This window comes from Suncus etruscus, chromosome 3 (assembly GCF_024139225.1).
Source record: "Suncus etruscus isolate mSunEtr1 chromosome 3, mSunEtr1.pri.cur, whole genome shotgun sequence".
In the NCBI taxonomy this organism is placed as follows: Eukaryota; Metazoa; Chordata; class Mammalia; order Eulipotyphla; family Soricidae; genus Suncus; species Suncus etruscus.
Genome location: NC_064850.1, coordinates 94,021,164 through 94,029,114, shown reverse-complemented (window position 1 = coordinate 94,029,114; position 7,951 = coordinate 94,021,164). Strand labels below are relative to the sequence as shown.

Genomic DNA, 7,951 nt, shown 5'->3' with positions numbered 1-7,951 from the left:
CTCTCTGCATTGCCCTTTTATTGTGAGGTGAAACTAGAGGATGCTACACCATCCTGACTTCAATTTAGGATATGCAGATTCCAGGATCTTTAATACAGAAACATGATACTAACAACAGAGACTGTAAAAAATAAAAGTGTATTGGCACTACAGACAACGACTAGGATTGTTTAAATTTGTTTAAATTTGATTCTGTAGCCTTTGGCAATGGCATCATATTGTTGGCAATCTCCTTTGAAGTCTAGCTCTTGAAGTATTATGTCAATGTTTTCTTCAATGTACTTGATATATTTAGGTCTTATCTCAGTCTTTGATCCATTTTGAGTTGACTTTTGTGTAAGGTGTGATTATGGATCCAATTTTTATTTATTACACATTGTTATCCAATTGTCCCCAAACCATTTGTTGAAAAAGCTGTCTTTATTCTCTTTCATGTTTCTGATCTTCTGTCAAAAAATTGGTTGACCATAAACTTGAGAGTTGACCATATACTTGGAAATTCTATTTAGGTCACTTGGTTTGTTTGTTTTAGTGGCTTAGTCCAAAAGTCTGTCCTTTTTTTCTCAATACCATGCTGTTTTGTTCATTATTGCTTTGTAGTATAAATACTGGTGATCAAAGAGTCTATCTCATTTAAAATAGTGTCATAAACCACAAAGTGCCTAGGAACAAACTTGAAGCTATACTACGAATTCATTATTTGTTTAAAAAATGTAAATAATTTTTGTGCATTTACTGTAACCAGCCACACTGCTGTATTGGTTTATTGTTTCTAGGCAAATTTTTGTGAACTCATTAGGGTCTTTAATATATATCACTATGTCATCTGCAAATAGAGGTAATTTGACTTCTTCTTTTCCAACTTGGATATTTTGATTTCCTTTTCTTGCCTAATAGCTGTTGCAAGGGCTCCTAATACTATGTTGAATAAGACTGGAGACAGTGGACATACTTGTCTTATACTTGATCCAGAGGCAAGGCTTTCAGTTTTCACTGTTAAGAATGAAATTGGTGGGGCCCGGAGAGATAGCACGGCGGCGTTTGCCTTATAAGTAGCCTATCCAGGACCAAAGGTGGTTGGTTCAAATCCCATGTACCATATGGTCCCCCGTGCCTGCCAGGAGCTATTTCTGAGCAGACAGCCAGGAGTAACCCCTGAGCACCGCCGGGTGTGACCCAAAAACAAACAAAACAAAACAAAACAAAATAAGAATGAAATTGGTTATGGGCTTTTTATTAATAGTTATTACTATCTTGAGGATGGTTTATTACACCCCTACTTTGCTGAGGCTTTTTTTTTTAACATGGACGAAGTTAGACCTTGTAAAATATTTTATCTGCATTGATTGATATGATCATATGATTTTAATCTTTATTTTTACTGATGTAGTACATGAATTTAATTTGCATATATTGACACATTTTTGCACCCCCCAGGATGAAACTCTTGATCATAATGTATTTTTTGATGTGCTGTTGAATTTTGTTTAAGATTTTGTTGAGGAGTTTTGCATCTGGTCATTGCTTATTGTAAGATTGCTCTGTAATTTTTTCTCTTGGTTGTACCTCTGCCAGATTTGGGTATCAGCTTAACGTTAGCTTCATGCCCAGAAATAGGGTACATTTATTGAATATCTTTATGCAGACACATTACCATCCCTGTGGTTGTGGGTTCGAGGCCAGGCAGAAGTCAAAACTGGTGATTTTCTATCCTAGGGGTTTCGCAGAGGGTGGCAGTGCAACTAAAGTGTCTGAAGTTCCACATTGGTTAGACTGGAGCATGCAGTTTCAGCTTCAGGAGGCACTCTTAGTGTTATTTAAATTAAAATATTCAACACAATCTTCAACTTAATTAGTATAGCATCCATCTAGGTTCTCTTAATAATATTAACTAATTTTTGCATATATAGTTTGTTTCACTACATATATATGATTATATATATTATTAAAAAGTGTGAAATATTTGCTATTTATTTCATAAGTCTGGGAGAAAAATGAAGTGACAATTAAGTTAATTATAAGTTCCTCCTTACCTTTGTTTGGATCTAAGTATATTTATTTTCATACTAGTGCCTTTATATGTTGACATTGCTACATATGTGACATTCCTCTTCATTTACTTTAATATGCATACCTTAGATATGATGATCATCCAACTTCTTTTAGTGAAGATTTTTTAAAAATAAATTAGGCAATATTTCATTTTAGGAAGAAATTCTCAAAAGTCAACTTATATAGGATTATAATATCTACCACAAAATCAATAAAACTGTCTACATTTTTTATCTTAATGTAAAATATTTAATAAAATTCTTGACAATCCTAACATCCCGTAATGTTTGCAAATCACCAGTCACAACCATAATACAAAGATATTTATAGAAAAAAAGCCTAAGTTTGCTACTCATTTTTCCTAATAAAAGCAAATTGGGGTGGGATCGGGAAAATTAAATTTTCAATATGTTTGTGTTAATATAATTTGATTGGCCAGTTTAGGTCTATTAACTGAACTGTTTTATATATAAAATATAAAAACATTGAAAAAGCTTTCATGTTGAATGTAAACAAATTGGGCAGAACTAAATATGAAAACTTCAATTCTGTGATACTGTTTAAGTTCTTGCTGCATGTTAATTGGACAGATAATTTTCGATTCCATCTGTTCTGATACATCATGTTACAAATTTGAATGACTGCAATTATTTCTACTTAATGTGTCCTACTTTCTAATTTTGTATGTTTAATAAGTAGCATACACTGTCTTAAGATCTCTAGAGAACTGCTATAATTATTAGCTCTTCTAAGACCTTTATTTAATGTGACTTTTCCTAATCAACCGAGTTTTGTTTTGATAATTCATTTATTCTGCATGAGTCATTATATTATAAATTTGACAATCAATTTTATGGTATCTTATTGACCATAGGCAGTATTGATGTCATATTAATATGATATTTACTTTATAAGGAAACTGCATAAAACAGGGTGTTAATTAGTATATTAGACTAAACTATGTTTTAATTGTAATGATTTATTAATAACATTTTTCTTTAGATTACCTTATTGAAATAATATACAAACCATGCAAAAAAACTATGAAATTTCAATAAAATAAAATAATCCCAATTATACTATCTTTGATCCTAGCTTCTAGTATCCCAACAATTTACATTGTTGAAGCCACATAAGTTGCAAGTTATATTAAGATACTTAAACTAGTATAGTCATGAATAAAATATTTTGAAGAAATATTTAAGAGAATGAAGGTAGATAGAATCTGACAGTAAGGACTTACCATATCCTCCATACTAGGTTGCAAGAAAATTAGATATGAAACTAACCTCTGGCACAACTAAATAGAAAATAGCACAAATAATTCTGCTACTCTGTAATTGCTTTTTAAAGAAATTTGATGCCTTATCATAGATTAATCAGCCAGGAAAGTAATGTTCTGTAGAGTTAATTAGTTGGCTTTAATTTGTATTTATTCAACCAAAATCTTCTAAAATTTATATATCTGTAATCTTTAATCCACAGAGGAATGTAAAACACAAGCAATTTAATAGTCTTCTCACTGAAGGATAGAGTATTTCTATAAATTTCATCCAAGTTTAATGCATCTTTAATATTACTAATTTTTAATTATTACTTCTAAAAATCAAGAGGACAAAATTTAATTGTGTGAGCAGAGCTTGTGCAAAGATTTTTAGAAAAATATTTTTATAAGTATAGGTACATTGCACTGATGTGTTTGGATAAGAATTCAAAAAGCAATTATAAATGATAATGGCTTCTCCATTTCCCTGACAGTTAGTTACCTCCATACTTTAGCACATTGATTTTTCAAATATAATTTATAGGCCATCAATATCAAAGGCATTATACCAAAACTTAGTGCAATTTGTTCTTGAAAGATCTAATGCCAAATGTTAATTGTTGATGTAAAATGTGTAAATCATCATTTGACATCTTACCATTGGTCCCTTAGCATATTTTCAGGAGGGAAGTCTGAAGAGAATAAATCTTTTGTTCATTTCAAACTGACTCTTTCTAAACCAATGGTTTTTTATCAGTAGTTGTTATAAACTTTCAATATCTTGCCACCTTATGTATAGAACAGTTTTTAGAAATTTATGAATTTTATTTACTATGCTTTATTTGCTAGATATTTTTTGTAAATAGTAGCTATTGGTAAAAGGTGATTTTGAGATTTGTCAGCTAAAAGACAAAAAATGAATCTTTGTGTCTGTTGCCTGATTATATGAGAGACATATAATTGACAGGAGCATCAGTGATAAAAATATATCTTGCTGTCACTGAGGTACCTTTTCTAGAACAAAGAAATATCTGATAATGGAAGTGTGTTTAGAGCTGGGAATATTATACATTTTTTCATTATAAAGATAATCTTAGTTTGCTTTATAACTCAGTTTTCTTATCTGATCACCGATATTAATAGATTAGAGATAGATCATTATTTCCTTCACAGTTATATTCAGAATATATATTTGATTTGATTAATTTGATTTGTATTTCGATTGTTTTATAACTCATGATGTCTATCCTAGTTTTATAATTCATGTCTATTCCTAGCTTTCTCTATTTAAATGTTTACACATACATATTTTTATGTGAAATAGTAGGAACTGATATTAAATTATCATTTTGAATAAACGTGTGTAATTTTTTATCCTTAGATCTGATCTTAGGTTTATATAAATAATATTTTTGAAGGTCACATTTATTAGAACTTTGTAATATTTAAATCTGACAAAAATGAATTCTTATTATTGTGACTAATGCTGCATTGAATATGGGTCTCCAAAAATCTGTCTTAGATTATTATTTCCATTTGTTTGCAAAAATACCCAGTGGTGGAATTTTTTTATCATATGAGGTATTTTACTTATATTCTGATCAATTTCTTTATCAATTTTCATATTGCTTGTACTAGTTTACATTTTTAACAAAATATAGTGTTCTTATTTCTCTGCATCCTTGTCAACATTTACTATCTTTAACCTTTATAAGAGTTATTCTAATTATTGTAAGATAATACCCACTTTATTTTCAATGAGGTAGTATTAGTCAGCCAATTTTATTATTTCTCAGAATAATTTTTTACTAGGCTGTTTTCATCATATAGGTATAATAGGTTACAAATTTATAAAAATATTGGTAGAGATTTGAGAAAATACCATTAGAAAACATTTAGTCTTCTGACTTATGGGCACTGTTTCTCTCTTTATTTATATGTCTTAAAATCTTTCTGACCAAAATATTTGTTTCAAAATACTTATCTTAAACATATTTTGTTAGATATTTTCCTAATAATTTTCTAGCTTTTCCTATTTAATGTGATACATACGTACTATTATGTGAAAGAGTAGGAACTAGATTAATTATTATTTTGAATAAATGTGTGTAATTTTTTATCTTTGGCTCTGGTCTTAGGTTTATATAAATAATATTTTGATGGTATTCCATCATCATCAGTATTTGGGTAGGAATTATGTTATTAACTTCCAAACTTTTGTTAGAACTACTAGTGAAACCATATAGAATTCTGGCACATAGCTATATCCCATAATAAACATTGAATTTATGGGACCAGAAAAATTGTGCATATTCTCACTGAGGACATACTTTTTACACTGAACCAAACCATGAAACTAAATGATAATTTTTGGAGTGAATGAGAAGGCTTATTGAGGTTCTGTGATCAAGGATCACTTGGCACAGGGCATAAGTAGTGCTGAGGCTCAAACCTGGATTGCTACTTGCAAGGCAAGTGTCCTATAAATTGTATTATCTCTTTGTCTTTATAAGCAAGGAAGGATATTAGTTTGGTGAATTAAATTGCTTACGTCAACTTCAAAAAAGATAACCATTTTGGACTAAATAAACTAGTTGAAAGCCTCTATCTTACTATCTTAACATCTCTAAAATGATCAATTTTGTTTTTTCTAGTCAGGTTGATTAAATATAAAATATATAATAAATATTCTTCATTTACCACTAGAAAAGAAAAATTGAACCTAGAAACTATGATAAGTTGTGTATTTTTAGTTTCACAAATTTCTTTTACATATTTGGTAAATATATGTAATTTTTAAAATTTTGGGCAACCAGTTCTTTTTTAAAATAAAAATAAAATCAAAATTAATAAAGAAAATTTTAAGTTCTTCCTTAAAAATAAAATAAAAACTAATAAAGAAAAAATTTCTCATAAATACTTTACTCTATCCTTGAGCCTTTCTTTAACTATACAAAATGTAAATGTGTCTGTAACATTAGAATAAAATATCTAGAAAATGTAATATTCTGAAAAAAATCCAACACATATATTCATATAATTATGTAGAATGTTAATGAATGAAAATATATGTTGTATTTATCTTTCACTTTCTTAGCATCTTATATAAAGCCTATAGGAGATGATTTGGTGCTATTAAAGGACAATAAATTTAATTTAATTAATAACATTTCTGAACCCAGCTATATCGAATTGGAAATTACTATTTTTAAAGTGTTAGTACTTGACACAGTCATCATATTTGTTCTCAGCCATCTCCACAGACCACTTTGTTCTCAAAAGAGATGTTAACCAAGTTGAAAAAAATCATGGATACACTGGCAAATCAACTTAAAGCTGGCAATTTCAGGAAGAGAGGGCAGGCCATGCCCTTGCCTTGCCGACATGTCTACTGCATCTATCACCCATAATCATTGCATTGTTTATGGTCCTGATTCACCACACTTCTACAGTTATCTGCAGAGATACCAATCTGACTAAACTTCAGGTATACTTATATTTGGGCTGATATTACCCGGACGGTTTTTGAGTGAGTGTAGGCACACTCTTGTACTTCTGTGTGAGTGGAAGTTGTAACCAAAACCATAAAAGCCACAGTATCATGGTTTGAATACCTAGACCATATGGGCACATCGTAGCATCACAACAACTTCATTTATTTAATTCTGTCATCCCTCCATGGACACGCCAGTTTAGATGCTAATGTGAAGCTAAAATCATTTAATGTTCAGAAATAAATGAAACAACAGACTATTCAGTGAGTAGAAAGAGCTTTCGCAACCTTCTAACAATGATTTAATTACCTCATTGGAGAAACAATAGTTTTCATAAGTTTGCTTTTGCTGTATACTTTTTTCTTCCTCTCTTTCTTTTTTCTTTTTTTTATTAAAACAATTTTTCTCTCACTTATCTGGGAATAAGTGTATTATGATCAGTTATTTCAACCTCATGATAGATGCTTTTTTAATAAAGTAAATTAAATTTAAATTAAGATTGGACTAGGAAAAAACTATATTACCAGCTTGACAATAACCAAAACGGGGCAAAAAATGAGCTTAAGTGTTGTTTGAAAGGAGAGGTTAGTACTCCCCTTGACAAGGATGGAAGAGGCTTCAGCCTGCAACAAGCAAAAACAAACAAACAAAAAAAATTGAGCTTAAAATACACAAGCTACTATTGCTTGTGTTTTGCTACTATTTTCATACTATTTTCAGATTATTTAACAGAAATTTAAATGAAGTGATATTTTCTATTACTACTTAATGTTATAGATAGAGAATTGAAAAAGAATTAAGAGATTCATCTTAGGGCTACATTTGTCAGTGGTGTGACCTACATGGATCTACACCATTTATTATGTAGCTCCTTAATTAAGTTCTTCTTTTTAACCTTTAAAATACCTGAGATAATTTGTGAGGCAGAACAAGAGGGTTTAAGTTATGTTTGAAGGAAAGAAAAAAAATAAAGTGGGGCAATAATCAAAGAAGCGAAAAATGGGAGGAGTCCTTCTAGAGGCTATAAATATCAATTTAAGAGAAGAGAAAAAGGAAGAAAAACATAACAACAATACAAAAAAAAAATCAAACAAAAAACTCAAGCACCACAGCAATAAACACAACAACCACACAATAACCA

The 7,951-nt window shown here is 30.0% G+C and overlaps 1 pseudogene; it reads left to right on the top strand.

The window, feature by feature from the left end:
- Positions 1 to 7,375: 7,375 nt before the first annotated feature.
- On the top strand, positions 7,376 to 7,518 carry LOC126005323 (uncharacterized; annotated as a pseudogene).
- The last annotated feature ends 433 nt before the right edge of the window (positions 7,519 to 7,951 follow it).